The sequence below is a fragment of the Suncus etruscus genome, chromosome 6 (genome assembly GCF_024139225.1).
Source record: "Suncus etruscus isolate mSunEtr1 chromosome 6, mSunEtr1.pri.cur, whole genome shotgun sequence".
Taxonomy (NCBI): Eukaryota; Metazoa; Chordata; class Mammalia; order Eulipotyphla; family Soricidae; genus Suncus; species Suncus etruscus.
Window position 1 is genome coordinate 10,475,070 of NC_064853.1, and position 16,912 is coordinate 10,491,981.

Below are 16,912 nucleotides of genomic sequence, written 5' to 3' on the forward strand. Positions count from 1 at the left end.
TCTCATTTTTCAGAATGTGTTTAGCTATCCTGGGTCTTTTATGGTTCCAAATGAATTTTATAATTGATTGTTCTATTTCTTTAAAGAATTGTGTCTGGATTTGGATAGGGATTGCATTAAATCTATATAGCAGTTTGGGTAAAATAGTCATTTTGACTATGTTAATTCTACCTATCCATGAGGATGGGATGTTCTTCCATTTCTTTAGATCGTCTTCAATTTCTTTCTGAAGTGTTTTGAAGTTTCCCTGGTATAGATCTTTCACTTCTCTTGTAAGGTTGATTCCTAGGTATTTGATATCTTTTGATACTATCTTAAATGGAATTGTATTTTTAAGCCATTATGAAAAAAAAATTGTGTTTTTTAATCAGAAATTTTCTTTGACTTACATGTATTATTATTATATCAATTATATTATATGTTATGTCACTATATTATGTTATATTAGTTTACCTCATTATGTTAATCAATTTTGTCCTTTAAATGAATTCTTACTTTAAAAAAACAAACAAACAAAAAAAAACAACTTTAGTTTGCTCTGAAGAAAAAAAAAATAAAATAAATAAAAGATAAGATAAGGCCTCCCAAATCTTACCACAGGCTGTGTTCTTTACACTGGCTGTATAGAAAGAGGAGGTACAGTAAAGGCACTCCATATACACCTCAACACAGGCCCCTTGCCGGGTATGTATTGTGAATTGGGGGACAAAAAAAAAAAAAAAAAAGAAAAGATTATTTTCATTTATTGCAGTATGCTGCATACTTGGTACTAAGATGTCATTTTAGTTTGGCTGGTTTCATGCTTTCTGTAGCCAAAAATTCATTATAAATTAAGCAAAGACTTTTTCCACATCACTATGATCATTAGAAGTTAAGTCCATATTTCAAAAATGATTCAACATATTTTCTTTCTCTTGTGAATTGCTACCACAATCTGGTAGCAAAGATGCTACTGTTGTTATCAGCACTTTTATATTTTCTGTCTTATCCATAACTGATAAATATTTTTGTCCTAAATTTTTAATATTTTATAATTTTAAAATTTATTTTCATACTTTCTAAATTCAATGCTTTACATTTTAATTTTTAATTTTTCTAAAATTTCTACTAATTTATCAAAAAATATCGAATTCAGAAAATCGCATTTGCTTGTGCTTAATTTAGAACATTAATGTTCACAGGTACATATATAGTGATAATGGTGGAAAAATATTATGAAAGGTACCTATCATTGTTACTAATCACTTAGGTTTTTGTGAATGAAGATGACAATAGTTTATAAATGACAACATTCTAAAACAATAAAAGTAGAAGGTTTCTTAATGTGTAAATACTGAGGAATGACAGCCAGAAAATATTAAAAGTATTTCCAGAAATAATTACAGTTCTGTTAGAGCAGAAACTGAACAGTAAGAACACTACAGGTGGGCCTGGAGAGATAGCACAGCGGCATTTGCCTTGCAAGCAGCGATCCAGGACCAAAGGTGGTTGGTTCAAATCCTGGTATCCCATATGGTCCCCCGTGCCTGTCAGGAGCTATTTCTGAGCAGACAGCCAGGAGTAACCCCTGAGCACTGCCGGGTGTGGCCCAAAAACAACAAACAAACAAACAAACAAACAAAAAAGAATACTACAAGTTACAATATACAATAGTCTTGATTCTGAGCCATGGTTTGAGCCATGGTGTTTATGCAGAATTCTTCAGTCAGTGTGGTGTGTGATGCCATGTACAACAAAGTTTTCCTTTTGTGTGTTCAGAAGCAAGGCTTTTAGAGAAATCACATGATAAAAACACAAGCCAACTTGAACAAAATGCCTTGGAGTCACTGTGAGTTCAGAAAACTTTTACTACTGCCAAATATTTTCATGACCCCCCCCCCCCATTCAGTAATATAACCCTCCAGAGGGTTGTGACTCAGTTTAGGAAGCTTTGGTCTACACGATGACAATGATAGTTGATCATGATCACTCTGGATAAGAACTGGGTCCAGCCCAGAGAATAAGTGGTCTCAGGAACATTGACTAAAAAAAAATAAAAAAAATAAGGCAAATCTAAATACCTAAGCCCAAGTCAATGACAATAGAATCAAGAGATCCAAATATAACAAGCTAAACACAAAATGGATCTGTTACACTGATAGTCAAGGGGGAAAAGGTGGAGGTATGGGATCACATGCTAGGAACTCTGGTGGAAAAAGGTCAACACTGGTGGTGGAAATGGCCCTAAGTCACTGCCACTATATGACTGAAATACAACTGGAAAAGACTTGTAATCCATAATGGTCTCAATAAGATTAAAAAATAAAGAAAAAAAAAAAGAACTGGGTCCTGAAGGAAGGTCAAGTGATATATGCATGATACCCCTCAATAACAATATTGTAAGTCAGTGTCTAAAAGGGAAGTGGGGACTGAAAATAGAGAAGAAAAATGTCTGCCATAGAAGCAGACAGAGGGGAAGACAGTGAGGAAGTGGGTGAGAAATTGGGGACATTGGTGGAGGGAAATGTGCAGTGCTGAAGAGTGTTGGACATTGTATGACTGAAACTCAATTATGACCAACTTTGTAACTGAAAAAAAAATTAAGCTAAAAGATGGGCTTGGGATTGCAATCAATGACTTTCCTTTTTAATGCTCTGGCCAGAATTCAATCATGTGTTTCACCAAATACTAATAATGCTGAAAAATGGATTCCTGCTATTGCTTGAGTATCAGTTTCTGTCTATTCTGCCTTTGCAATGGTCTTACTCTTCTGTATTTTCATTACCACCTCTTGATTTTCTAATCTTTCATCATTCTTATAATAACTCTTCCCTGCCTTGCCCCTCAGGCATTTATTATGAATTGCCTTAGACAGTTGCCAATACAGAGAGGCAGAACTTTCATGACCTTCCTTCCCAAACACTGTCCTGAACTACTTACAAAGGAAAGAACAGACACATTCCAACAAAATGACATTCTACAAAATATCTGGCCAGCTCTGCTCCAGATTGTCACAGTATCAGACACTGGGAAAATCTGAGATCTGTCATAACCCAGAGGAAGCTCAAGGGATCCAAGAACTAAATGTGATTATATATTGTAGAGAACTGGATGGAATTCTGAACTAAAAACAGCAGCAGCAGCAACAACAACTGTTGGTTGGGGGAACTAAAAAAGAGGAAGCCTGAACAATAATGGATGTGAATGAGACATATATCTGTTTATTGCAACATACATAGATAATAATGTGAGATATTACTAATAAGAGAAATATTTGGGTGAGTTGGTATGTGAGGACTCTGTACTTATTTGTATTGGTTGGTTTGTATGTCAATTTGACAAAGTCATGATACCAAGTTGTTCTGTCAAATATCAATCTCTTTTGCTGTGAAAGTTTTATTTATTTTTTTAAGACGTGAGTAATATTTAAACCAGTCAAGGTTTTGCCCTTTATTATATGAGTCTCACCTAAGCCACCGAAGACCTGACAAGAAAAGACTGAAGTCCTCTTTAGCAGAAATTGGAGGAAAGTGTGGACTTGAGTTTATATTCACATATCAACTTTGGTTCACTAATAGAAGAAATAACCTGTGGGATATTAGGGAATTCTCTATACAATCTTTGCAATAAATGTGTAAATCTAAACCTGTTACAAAATAAAATGTTTTAATAAAAAGGCATGCTTGCAGAGATGTTTACTGGCAGAAAAGGGACACTGTTTTTAACACAGCAAAATAAGGAGATTCCATTATATTCCACATCGGTATCTACTAGTGACTTTTGGGGATAATAAATTGGGTTGAAAGCTTGTTTTCCTTTACTGATTTGTACAACTACATTGGTTGACCCAAAGACTATGGTGTACTCTAAAACATGGAACATTTTATGCCCATGGAAACGATCAAAAGAAAAATATACTTGAAAAAGTAAATTCTCACCTCAAAGGAATACCAAGTGAGTTTTTTGTCTTTTATTTACTGTGTAGTTTAGGTAATAGTGTTACAAAAGTGCCCAAGTTGATGGTACTGATGTGCAGTTATGGCACACTGCCATCACCTAAGTACTACAATTCTCCACCTTTATCCCTCCGTCACCTCTAGTCCCACTTCCCTTCCCTCCCATCTCTGCTTCCATTCGTTGATTATTGGTTCTGGTTTGGGTACATACTATCACTTCTCTTGGCATGCCTGGACTTCTTGATTTTAGTGGTAATAATTATTTTTATTAGAAACAATTCTTGTTTTAGGCAGGTTGTTCCTGTTATCCAGGAGCAAAAAGATCTGGGATCAGGGACGTTTTTCTTGGCAGATTTTGTTCAAACATCAGGGAATGGAAAAGGGAATTTACCCACAATCAGAATCATGCACTGTCTACTATGCAGCAGGAATGGTGAGGACCTCACAAGGGAAACATCTCTAGATGCTTCCTTGAGCATCTCACCATTGATCAGGCTTATGGCACACAAATACATGCATGTATCTGATAAATGTCTGTATTTCTCTATATAACTTTCTATCATTCATGTTCTATAATAAATGTAAATTTGTAAACTCCCTTACATACACATCTCATAGTCTTTCCTTGCCTCCTATAGTAAACTGCCCTGTTTTTTAAGAGTATCTTGTATGTTTCAGTTCCTAAAAAAAAAATGACTGCTTTATGAGCATCGATATACAACATGTGATAAGGGGTTATTCATCTCTTTCTGTTTTCTTATTGTAGGACTCCCTAAAGATAATCAGGAAATCTAACAACTGAATACTCCACCAATGGGACCAGATCCTGCCATGGGGTTCAGAGACCACACCTGATAACATTTAAATGGGACCACACGATGCCAGGCATTATAAACCAGGGTCAGTCATGTGCAAGGTATGAACCTGAATCGTTGTGATATCGCTTTGCCTCTCACCCTGTATAGTTGTTTTGTTTTGTTTTGGAGTCATTCCCCTGCAAAGTGGGAGTCAATCCTGATAGTGCTCAGGGGACTGTGCAGTTGAAGAGGGTCCATTACCATGCAAAGCAAGAGCCTTAACCCTTGTGTTGTCTCTCCAGCTGCCTCATCCTATTTTCTTGATCTTTTGATAGGCACTATAACTTTATTAAATATTCATATTACCATGTGTCTATCTAATATTTGACTTCTAATTGTGGAACCCTCTAAGGTGAGAATCCTGGAAAAAAAAAAGACTCTCTTGTGTCGATTCCATGGTATTGGCTTTCACTGTTCACCCACCTCTTGCTTCTTAGGTGGGTTGAAGAATTCCCTTGCTTGTAGAGTACAACTATTCACTTACACAGATTTGATCTCTGAGAAAGTTTCCAAAGAACTCCATCTCATTTCATTAAGAAGATTATTCTAGCAGCTTAATCAAAGTTTTGATGTAGCTACTTTGCAATTCCGCTCTGCCTTCTGAGAATACAGCGGAGCCTCCGATAACAATATTTTGTTCAATATTGCTTCATTACAATGTTGATGAGAAAAAATAAAACCAGTTCCCAGCAGGGATCTCTGTCTGTTTGGCATAAGCCCACCATGTCTCTGGAGGGGGGTTTCTATAATACTTTATTTACCTTCCTGTTCCAAAGACGTATATTGTAAGTGAATTGGTGTGTCTATATTGCATCTATATTGTTCTAGTCTGAGTGACTCTGAGTGGGTACTTTGCCCCACAGTGAAATGGTGTCCTGTCCTGTCTTGTTACAGCTTTGTACTGAAAAAAAAAAAGGATTCTGACCACTTGTCCCATAATTGAAATGACATACTGGAGAATGAATGAATGAATGCAAATTCTGTTCAATTTTTGAAGCCCTTGTTTATTTAAAAGACTGTTGATGGTGGGAGTTTGCTTCAAAGTGTGGTGAAGCAGTTAGGGTAGAGAAGGGTCCATTATGACAATGATAGTTGGTACTGATCACTCTGGACAAAAACTTGGTACTGAAAGGGGATAAAGTGATATAAATGATGCCCTTTGATAAACAGTGAAAACCACAGTATCTATAAAGAAAAAAAGGAAGATAGAGAGAAGTAAAATGACTGTCCAACAGTTAGGCAGGGGGGTTGATGGGAGATAAACTGGAGACATTGGTGGTTGGAAATGTGCACTGGTGAAGGGTGTTGGAGATTCTATGACTGAAACTCCATCATGAACTATTTTTTATTTACAGTGCTTAAAGTAATTATAATTATAAAAGAGAATGTTGATATTTTTCTATCAGAAATATAGGAATTTAACTCTTCAATTTCTATCATAAAAATGGCTGCTTTTGGGGCCGGGAAGGTGGCGCTAGAGTTAAGGTGTCTGCCTTGCAAGCGCTAGCGTAGGACTGACCGCGGTTCGATCCCCCGGTGTCCCATATGGTCCCCCCAAGCCAGGAGCGATTTCTGAGTGCATAGCCAGGAGTAACCCCTGAGCATCAAACGGGTGTGGCCCAAAAATCAAAAAAAAAATGGCTGCTTTGTCATTTTGCTAAAAGTTGTAGTTTCATCAAAAAATAACTTGATGGTATTAGGTGAGGGATTCTATGTTTCATTTTTTATTCTAGTGGGAATTTTTCCCTTGACCCCAGAAAACTATTAACTCCATTTTTAAAATCTACAAAAATTTCTGAGTGTTCATCATGTCTCAGGATGTGCATATGTGAGAGAATAGAAAATGAATTGGCTGATAAAAAAGACTTATGCTATGGCCTAGTGTCTGACTGCATCATCCTAAGCAGGTTCTAACTTCTCAGTGTGGTTAGGGCAGGTGTTATAGGTATTGAAGATATTATTCCCAAATTTGACTTCCAGCTTCTACAACTTTCTAGAAATGTAGCCTTGAACAAATTACTCTCCTGGGAAATTAGGCATCTGAGTAATTTATAGGACTCTGGGACAGATTCAAAGTTAGCCATTGTTTCATCATTTGTATTTTCCTGACTCTGAGTTTTGAAATTCTTTATCTGACTTTCAGGAAAAGCTATGCTTTAATCCCAATGTTCCCTTCCCTCTTCAAGGTTTTCTCTAGATACCACATTCTCTCTAAAACTTTCTCTCAGCATCCATGGTTAAGCAAAAATAAATAAATAAATAAATAAATCCATTAGATAGAATGAGTCAGATAAAATCTTTTATTTTTCTTATTAATTGGCATAATATATGCTTTGTTTCAAGCAACAATGAATTGAGTACAGATCATGGATGAGGACATGAAATCAGTTAAATGTTAAAATGGATGGGACTAATATGCTGTATTTTATAATAGTATAATCTTATTTGAAACGTGTGGTATAGCACTAGTTTAACTATTTGAGTTAACTTTGTGATAATGTCACTGCAAATTATAGTGCAAATTATACTGCAACTACTAAGTATTTTGTCAACCATTGTTGATATGCTAAGAGGAGAGACAATAAAATTATGATTAAAGACAGAGAAGGTAGGAAAAAACCCAAACATTAAAAATAATCAAAGTGTTATAAATTGGTAGATATTAAACCTAAAAAACCAATAATTTATTAAATATAAATGGTATAAATACACCAATCAAAAGGCAACAGAGTAAAGAGGCCTCAATATATTTTATTCTATTTTAGGTTTGTGGGCCATACTCATCTGTACTTAGGAATTGCTCCTAGTTTTATGTTTCGGGGTCATTATTGGTGGTGTTTGGGGTTCTATACAAAACCAGAAATTGAAGCTGGGCTTCTCATGTGCACAGCATGCAGTCCAAATCTTTGAACTATCTCTTCATTCCCAAGACACCTATTTTATTTTTTATCTTCTTTTGTATGTTTATTTTTCTTTGGTGGCCATAACCAGCAGTTCTCAGGGTTGACTTCTGGCTCTGCAATTTGAGATTACTCCTGGCAGTGTTCAGCGGACTATATGGGATGTTGGGGATTGAGCCCTGGTCAGCTACATGAAAATCAAGTGTCCTGTCCACTTTATTATCTCTCTGGCCTTTGTAGTTATTTTAGACACCATGATATATACTACTGTTAATGAAAGGATCTCATACATATAGCTTTCTAATGCCACAACCTCCAATAGAGTGTCTGCTTCTCTTCACCATTGTTCAGTGCTTCCTCTCTCCATTATACTTTGTCTCCTGCCCTGTCTCCCGGGCCATATGATCAGATAAGAGATCCATTAAAATATAAAAACACAGATAAGTTAAAAACAAGATGATGGAAAGAGATGCATTACAAGAACAGTAATCAAGAGAAATCTGGAGTTGCTCTACCAAGTTTGAACAAATCAAACTTAAGAACAAGGGAAACTATCAGGGATAAAAGAGGGTCTTCACATAATAATAAAAGAGTCAATTTTCCAAGAAGTCATAGCAATCCCTAGCATGTATGCAGCTCAGAATAGAATTGTAAGAGACATGAGGCAAAAATTAATAAAACTGCAATGAGAAATAAACAAATGCATGATGCTAATTGGAGGTTTAAATACCCTTTCAGTAATTGAAATATCCAACAGTCAAAAAGTTAGTAATAATGTAATTGAACTATACAGCTCATTGATCTACTAAATGTAGTTAATAGATGTACAATACTTTATTTGGACCAGGGAAATGTCTCGGTGGTAGAGGGTTACCATGTTTCCAAGAGGCTCCAAATTTTGTCTCCTGGCACTACCCCAGATCACATTGCTAGGTAGGACCCTGATAACACTCTGCACTGCAATTGTGATCCCCTCCCATATTAAAGTAACAGCAAGCATTTTATCCATCAACAGATGACTACATGTTCTCTCTAACTCACATGGAACATTTACCAATATAACCCCATTTGAGGCCATATAATGTGAATAAATATAAAAGTTAAAAATAACATCATACAATGTATGTTTGAGATAATGAAATAAACTTCAAATTATTAACAAAAAAGGTAGGTTAAAAACATAAATATTCAGAGACTTAATAATACACATTTGGCATGGCACATCCTTATCAGAGAAGAAAAATAATTTAATTGTAAATCTAGGCTGTGATTTTAAAATTAAAGAAGAGCAGTTTAAGGCAAACAAGAGAAATAACAAAATAAAGCACAAATCAAAATTATAAAATATAGGAGGAACGAGCAAAAGAAAAAATAATTTTGGAAAAGATCAATAAAATCTTTTTTAAAAAAATCAATAAAATGAGTGTCGAAGATGGATAACCAAGAAAAAAAAGGATCAAAGTGCTTAATTTGCTCATAGCCAAGTTCAGCGTCTAATTCTCCAAACACCTCCAAGAGTGATAGCATGAAGTAAGGGGTAGTGCCTGAACCCTGCCAGGTATGGCCTCAAAATCCCCCATCCCCACCTTAAAAGTTGGTTTGATTCTCCACTATAATCTCTTTCAGAAAAATATTAATACACAAAATACCTCCTTAATTCATTCTTCGGGGACAACAATATCCTAGTGCTCAAATCATGCCAACATTACTTCACAATCAAATAGAATTTATTCAGTTTTTATATGTGGGATAACTCCTACTTGGTTGTGATATAGTATTCTTTTTATACATTTTGTGTTCAAATTGCTAATGTTTTATTGAAGAATTCTGCATTTATGAAAATGAAGACTTTGGTTTGAATTTTTCTTGTAATCTGGCCTAAATATTTGGATAGAAAAATAAAATGCAAAAGCGTAAGTCAGAGGCTAACTTAGAAAATAAAAGCTAAGTAACCTTAATTCGCTGATTAGTTTGTAGTGAATACGATAGCCACAGTTCACCACATAATAATTGCGAATTTATGCCAACTGCTTTTCGCAAAAAGGAAATGAGGTGCAACCCACAAAGCTTTCTTTTTTTCTTTTGAATTGTGCCAATATTCCTTAAAACTGCTTTTTTAGGGGCTAGAGCAGTGGCACAGCAGTAGAGTATTTGCTTTGCATGCGACTGACCTAGGACAGATCACAGTTTGATCCCCTGGCATTCCATATGGTCCACTAGGCAGGAGCGATTTCTGAAAGCTTTGACAGGAGTAACTCCTGAGCATCACCAGACATGACCCAAAATAACAAATTTTTTTTTCTATTTTACTAGACTGTCTTCTAAGCCATAAGAGGATGTATGGAATACTCATGACTAACCATTAAAACTGTGATGACAATATGTGATAAAACTATATTTATGGTATGTGCCCTGGATATAATAAAAGGGTAGTTTCCCACTGAAATCTTCTTCCCCAAATCTGGAACAGTGTAACAATTTTAAGCCAGACAATTCTGGGGCCAGATATACCTTAAAAGGCTGACAACATACTTTTTTTTTGTAGGAACACTATGTGTTTTCCTAAGCATCAGTACTACCACCAAGTATGACCTCAAAAATCAATAATAATACAACAAATAACAAAAAACAACAAAAATAACCAGACAACCTCCAATAAAGAATCTATATCTCCACCACTACAGCCCCATGATGTAGGATTCATTATTATTAAGTTAGAAAAGATTTGAATGTATCCAAACAATCAAATGATAAGTGAGAAATCGAATAGATTAGAAGTGGGGGACTGGTGAGGTGGCGCTAGAGGTAAGGTGTCTGCCTTGCAAGCGCTAGCCAAGGAAGAACTGTGGTTTAATCCCCCAGTGTCCCATATGCCCCCCCCCCAAGCCAGGGGCAATTTCTGAGCGCTTAGCCAGAAGTAACCCTTGAGCATCAAACGGGTGTGGCCCCCCCCAAAAAAAAACAAAAAAAGAAGTGGGATAATCAGGAAAGAGAAGTGTCAAGCTTTTTCTTTAATATGTTTTTTAATTTAAACACCATGGTTACAAGGTTGTACATAATACAGTCCCCCCCCCACAGATAAAAGTTGTTCATCATTGAATTAATCATACAGTGTATAACAACCTTCACCAGTGTGCATTCTGTATTAGAGTCAGCTGGGAGAAGAAGGTAGGGTGGGGAGTGTTAAATTCAGATGTTCCAGATCCCACCAAAGATACTGATTATTTCTTAACAAGTATCCCAGGTGATTCCAACACAGGGAACTCCTCAGGCCAGTGGGTGAAAAGTAGGCATCAACTGTGGATGAAGAGGGAACGGATGCTGCAGAGGTGTGTGGACCAGGAGCTGATGGACGTTTAGCTGTGGATCCTCTTTCTTTATGAGGTAGGAGCAGAATATATCACTGTCAACACTGGTAATAGGAAGCTATGAGAAATTAAGTTGGGAATTGATGTGGGAAAGGGGAAGATGTTTGCCTGGGATGAAGCTAGGGGTTCTGAAGCACCCCCAAGCCTGTAAGCCCAAAATTGTAATGAAGAGGAAATTCTTCAGGTTCAGGATGGGATCACAAACCACTGGTTTTCTATATATATTCAAGGAGGACAGAGGATGCTTAGAAAAATTGGAAGAAGCTCAACTTCCAAGGGCCACATGCAAATACTCTGATTTATCATCAGCCTGGTAGAGAGGGGACAAGTGCTGGTGATGGCCCGGTTTTTCTCACCTCTCTGTCACTTAGTTGACTTAATCTAACTGGAGAGCAGTTGTGATAACCATCTTCATTCCCTAGATTCATGGGGCCATCTGTGTAAGTGAGCTGAGATAAAATTAGGAGCAATTCTGGCTCTCAGCAAACACTTCCATGAATATGAGCTCATTCACCTCCAGCTTCATATATATCATCTATCTGATCTTTTTTTAAAAAAAAAAGTAATTAAAAAATGGTGGTTAACAAAGTTATTGACAGTCGACTTTTAGATATAGAATGTTCTATCTAGAACCAGTGCCCCCTAAGTGACTAATCTTGCTACAAACATATAGACTCCCCCCAATTCACAGATGATGCAACCTACGTGTAAGGAGAACAAGTGTTAACTCTAAATCCATTAGGAGTAGGAGGGAATAGAAAAGCAAGCAAAGTTCTCAACTTCTATCTGCTAAGAGCGAGGAAAGTATTTGTGAAGGAGATGAAAGAGTTGATAATCAAACCAGGACTGGGGAGCAGGTAGGCTGGCTACAGAATTTAGGGGCTTCCATCCTAGAAGGGGTCTATTTTTTATATTGCCCCTCCCCCCTTTGGCCCCCAGTCCTGGTCGCTTCTGAGTGTCACATGGGCACATACTGGCATCAGTGAGAAGTAGGGGGTTGAGGGCATTTAAGGTCTGCTTAGGTGCTCAGAGAAAATTCCTGGTTGTGTTTGGGGGTATCATGTAGTACCAGAAATTGAGCTGAGTCATATTCATGCAAGGTTAAGCCCTTAATCCCTGAAATAGCTCTCAGAATCTATTGCTACATTTTAGATGCTCTTTATATATTCTGTATACTAACCCTGTACTAGATATCTAACTAGTACATGTTTTCTCCCAGGGTATACCTTCTTGTTAATTTTAAAGGATCTCTTACAGAAAAATAAGTTTGTAATAATTTTAATAACTTAGGGGGACCAAAGTACAGCAGGTAGCTTTGTATACAACCCAGGTTCTATCTCCACCATTCCACAGCACCACCAGGGGTAATTCCTGAAGGCGTAGCCAGAAGTAACCACTGAGCATTGCTGGGTGTCCCCAAAACAAAACAAAACAAAAAACAAAAATGATAAGAATTTAGATTTCTTCTTTTTGAATTTTAAATAATAGTTGTTCATCAATAACTTGTTTATTTCCTCCTTCCCTTGTTAGAAAGTCTGGGAGTTTTACACTTGGTTAGGGTGTACCGGGATTCATGGTGTGTGTGTGTGTGTGTGTGTGTGTTTGTTTGTTTGTTTTTGAGTACCAGGGAACACAACAACAGTTCACATTCAGTGATGTGGGTGGTTATCCTGTGTGAGGTTCAGTCTTGTGGCCTCATGCTAACAAGCTAAGATCTCTACCACTGAACCAGATCCTCTAGTTCCAAGTTACATTTTTCCAAGTTACATTTTTATAACATTCAGTTTACCAACATTTGTTGTCTGCATTAATTCAACTGATTTCTAAGCCCTTGCCTGGTGGCAGTGGATCATTTCCTCCTCTGTCTTCGCAGGCTAGACAAGCAAGAACACTAAAACCAAACAGCTTTGTAGGAGAGAAAAATAAAAGATCCAACGTAATTGTTTTTTATTGTAGCTAAGGGAACATGGCTATGTGACAATAGAATGCACATTTATGCTTTGAAGGTATTATCACTGCATTTTCACCAATCACCGAAGACCCTCCTTCCACCATAGTCAATTGTGTCCCTTCTAGTTCCCACTCCCAATCCCTTCTTTGAACCACACCCCACCACCAACTTGGTGGTTTCCAACCTACATCACATCCCACCAACTGGTTAACCTCCAGTTCAGTTGTAAAAGTCCAAGGGTCATGAGTTACAGTAAAAAGACCCAATTTAATAACAAAGGGAGAATTGATATGGTGTGAATTTAAGAAAATCTGCCATTTATCCCCTTAAAAAGGGCCTGGGGACATCAGGAAAAGAGGGGTGTGTGTGTGTGTCTTTTCTCAGATTTCCACTCTTAGGACAAAGCAGTGTTTCTGTGTTTCTATAGGTCAGCCTTACCTTAGCCTCAGGTTTGGTTCTCGCTTTTAAAAAACCTTTTTTTCTGGAGTTGTCCCTAAATTTCCCTAATCTGCTTTTTTGTTTTTGGTGGTATCTTGGATTGCACCCAAGGCTAATGTTTGCAAAGCAGATGCTTTCCTAATGATCACCTTCCCACAGATCACTTACAGAACCCCTAACTTACATTAGTTATTAATTTTTGAATTTACTTTTGCAGTGCCAGAGATCAAATCCAGAACTTCAGATTTCTAAGTATTCTACTGCTGATTTACAATAAGAACCTGGCAATTCTACATTTTTTGACACACCCCATAATAGTCAGGGGTCTCTCCTGGCTCTGCATTCAGGCATTACATTTTGGGGGACCATCTGAGATGCTGGATATTGAACCGTAGTCTATGTGCAAGGCAAAAGCCCTACCCACTTATTGTTTCTCTGACCCTCCCATCTGCATATTTTAAATCAAGGTTAAGATATCTGTGCCTCTCAAGACCTTCGTTCCACATACCAATATGACATTTTGAAAAATGTCTGTTGGAAAATTGTAGAGCCGGCAGATTTCACAAATTCTCTGCCTGGACTTCAATCCCTAAGATTTTTTTTTCTAACCATTTTGTAATTTTACATATTACATTTGAGATCATTCTCAATTTTTATCTAGGGTTGCGATTGAAATTAAAAAAATGTTTTGGGAATCACAGCTGTTCCATTTGTTTTGTTTTGTTTTATAAGCATTATCTAAACAGACTATCCTTCCTACACCGAATTGCTTTTCTGCATCTGTGAACAAGCCAGTTGAGCGTATTCCTGTTCTGTTCCTGAGTTTTGCCGTTCTGTGCAATTGAACGATGTCTATATTCCACTAATAAGGCAAGGACTCCCACCCTCTTTTCCTGGGTCGAGACAGCAAGCTATCTCCCCCGTTTCTCGGCTGCTTCAAAGATCCCAGATGTCCAAGTTCCTAATTCCACTCGGCTTGCTGTTTGTGTAAAAGGGAGAGGGATAGGGGCTGCAAGCTGGGAACGGGGGGGTGGGGGTGGAGGGAGGACAACTTTAGTGATGGGAATCCCCTGATTCAATGTTAATACATACCTAAAGTATTACTGCGAAAGATATGTAATCCACTTTGGTCAAAATAAAAATATTATTAAAAAATTCCACATCTTCCCATAAACATATAATCACCTCTCGATGATATAAAACACATCAAGTCCGATATCAGTGCGCTATGTAATACTTCTTATCCTGTATCTTTTGGGGAACCGCAAAAAAGAAAAAAAAATTCATCCTTGAATATTTATCACTAATACCATGGTTTGAGTATCTTTCTCTCCGGTTGGTTAAATCCCAGGGGTGCAAAACCCATGAACAAGGGATGTGGACTGCTGGATGCCTCTCAGATGTGGAGCCCCACTTGCCAAAAGTAGGGAGCAGGGCAGGGATGGACTTAAGCCAGACCCCTTCGCCTGTTGCTGGTCCGAATCTCCCTGCCCTGCGCTCAGCTGGCGGCTGACAGCTTTGCCGCTTCGCTTCTGCCGACAACCGCACAGCCAGGCTCTGTTGCCAGGGGTTGTCGCCTCCTGTTTCTAACGCGAACCGACCAATTCCCTCTCTTTCTCCCCAAGACACTCCACATCTGTGGCTCCTGAGCAAAGCCAGGGTCCCAGGTCGGGATGGTTGCAACTGGGGTTCCTGCTTGGGAGAGAGGTCCAAAAAAAAGTTGGCTTTTGCCTTGACTTTTGGGGTTGATTGTATGCATGCAAAGAAGCTGGAATTTCAAAGCCGGTCTGGGCTAAAACCTGTAGGGCTGGCAGGGCTCTGTGGTTGTGTGTGTGTGTGTCTGTGTGTTTTTGTGTGTAGCTGGAACTGCTCCCCGGATCCCCAAGGGGACACGGGCAGGCTATTAGATTTAAGTGTCGGTCGGCCACCCGCAGTGCTGGCCGCTCGCTGTTCAGCTGTCCATGCACTTCTGAGCATTTCTAATAGGGAAGGAGAGGGAAGGATAACGGTTTTGCTTTTTTAAATTTTTATTCTTTTCGGATGGAAACGGAGCTTGTGTGTGTTTGTGTTGTGGTGTGGTGTACAACTGAACCCAGGTCCTCATTCATGTGGGACACGCGCACTTTTCCTGCTCCAGCACAGTCACCAGCCAGTGTGTCTGTGTTTGTGTGTGTCCAGGGTCGGCAAACTGGGGTACCACCGGTTTCTGATTCCCTAGCTACCGAGGGGTGTTTAAAAAAATAAAGACCCTCTGCCCAAACTGCTCCACTAGGACGGACCCCCGTGGACCCCCTTGAGTTCCTTGCAAAACCTGCATCTCTGTATGCCCCCACCCCAAAATAAAAATAAAAACTCCCGATTCTGCGCTTGCAAACCGCTAGGTCTACTTGCTCGCTCGGTCGGTCTCGCTCTTTTATTTTTTCTCTCTCTCTTTTTTTTTCTCTCTCTCTCTCTCTCTGCCGCAGCTCCATCAGCGCGCTGACCCACGACTCCACCCGTCTCCGGGCCCCCCTCCTAGCACCCTCTTCCCGCTTGCCCCCCTTTTCCCAACAGTGCCCAGTCTCCTCCGTCTCCCGTGTTCGTCATCATTTGCGTCGCAGGGCGGACCCCGCGCGCCCCCCCTTTCCCCAATGGAGATGCTCAAATAGAGGCGCCGCCGAGGGGGTCCAGCTCAGAGCAGCTCTCCTTCCCTCCCTCTCTCTCTCTCTCCTCCTCCTCCTCCTCCTCTCTCTCCTCCCTTCTCAGGGAGAACTTTGGCATCTCAGCCACTGCCACCGTCGCGGCCACCACCATGGGCAACTGCTTCTTCGGCGTCAAGGATCGCCCCCTGCCCATCCTCCTGATCCTGCGCATCTTCCTGCCCGGGGCCAGCGGTAAAAGTTGCCGGGTGGCCGTGCTGGGCTCCGGGGGTGGCAGCCGCATCGCCCTGGTGAAGAAGTGGGTGCGGGATAACTTCCGAGGCTCCCGCCTGCCCAGCCTGGAAGCCATCTACCGCCTGGTGGACGCCTTCGCGCGCACCCCAGACCGCAACGGCAACACCAGCGGCGTGCGGTGCTTCTTCGGGGGACACCGCTTCTGCTTCTCCCTGTCCCGGGCCCCCGTGATCATCCTGGTGTACACCCCCAACAAGAAGCCCACCATGGATGACATGAAGCCCATCTGCGAGCTGATCCGTGAGATCCAGAGCCACAACCTGTGCCACCGCTATGCCGTGCTGCTCATGAGCAACCCGACCAACGCGCCAGCGGCTGCTGAGCGCGAGGGGGGGCGCGCGGGGCGCACCCCGCAACACCGCTGGAGGAGAAGAGGCTGCTGCCGCTGCCGCCGCCGCCGCTGCCGCTGCTGCTGCTGCTGCTGCTCGTGCCCGTGATCACCCCCAGAATATGGGTCAGCGCCCCGGAGCCGACGGAAGAGCCGCTGCTGAGTCACCCGAGAAAGCCCACCGATCTAACGGCCACGACAA

The 16,912-nt window shown here is 39.9% G+C and overlaps 1 non-coding gene across 1 annotated transcript; it reads left to right on the forward strand.

Annotated features, from left to right (window-relative positions):
* The first annotated feature begins 578 nt into the window (after positions 1-578).
* Positions 579-711, forward strand: LOC126012604 (small nucleolar RNA SNORA51). The gene has a single exon (XR_007497056.1). It is a non-coding gene; the product is annotated as a small nucleolar RNA SNORA51 (small nucleolar RNA).
* The last annotated feature ends 16,201 nt before the right edge of the window (positions 712-16,912 follow it).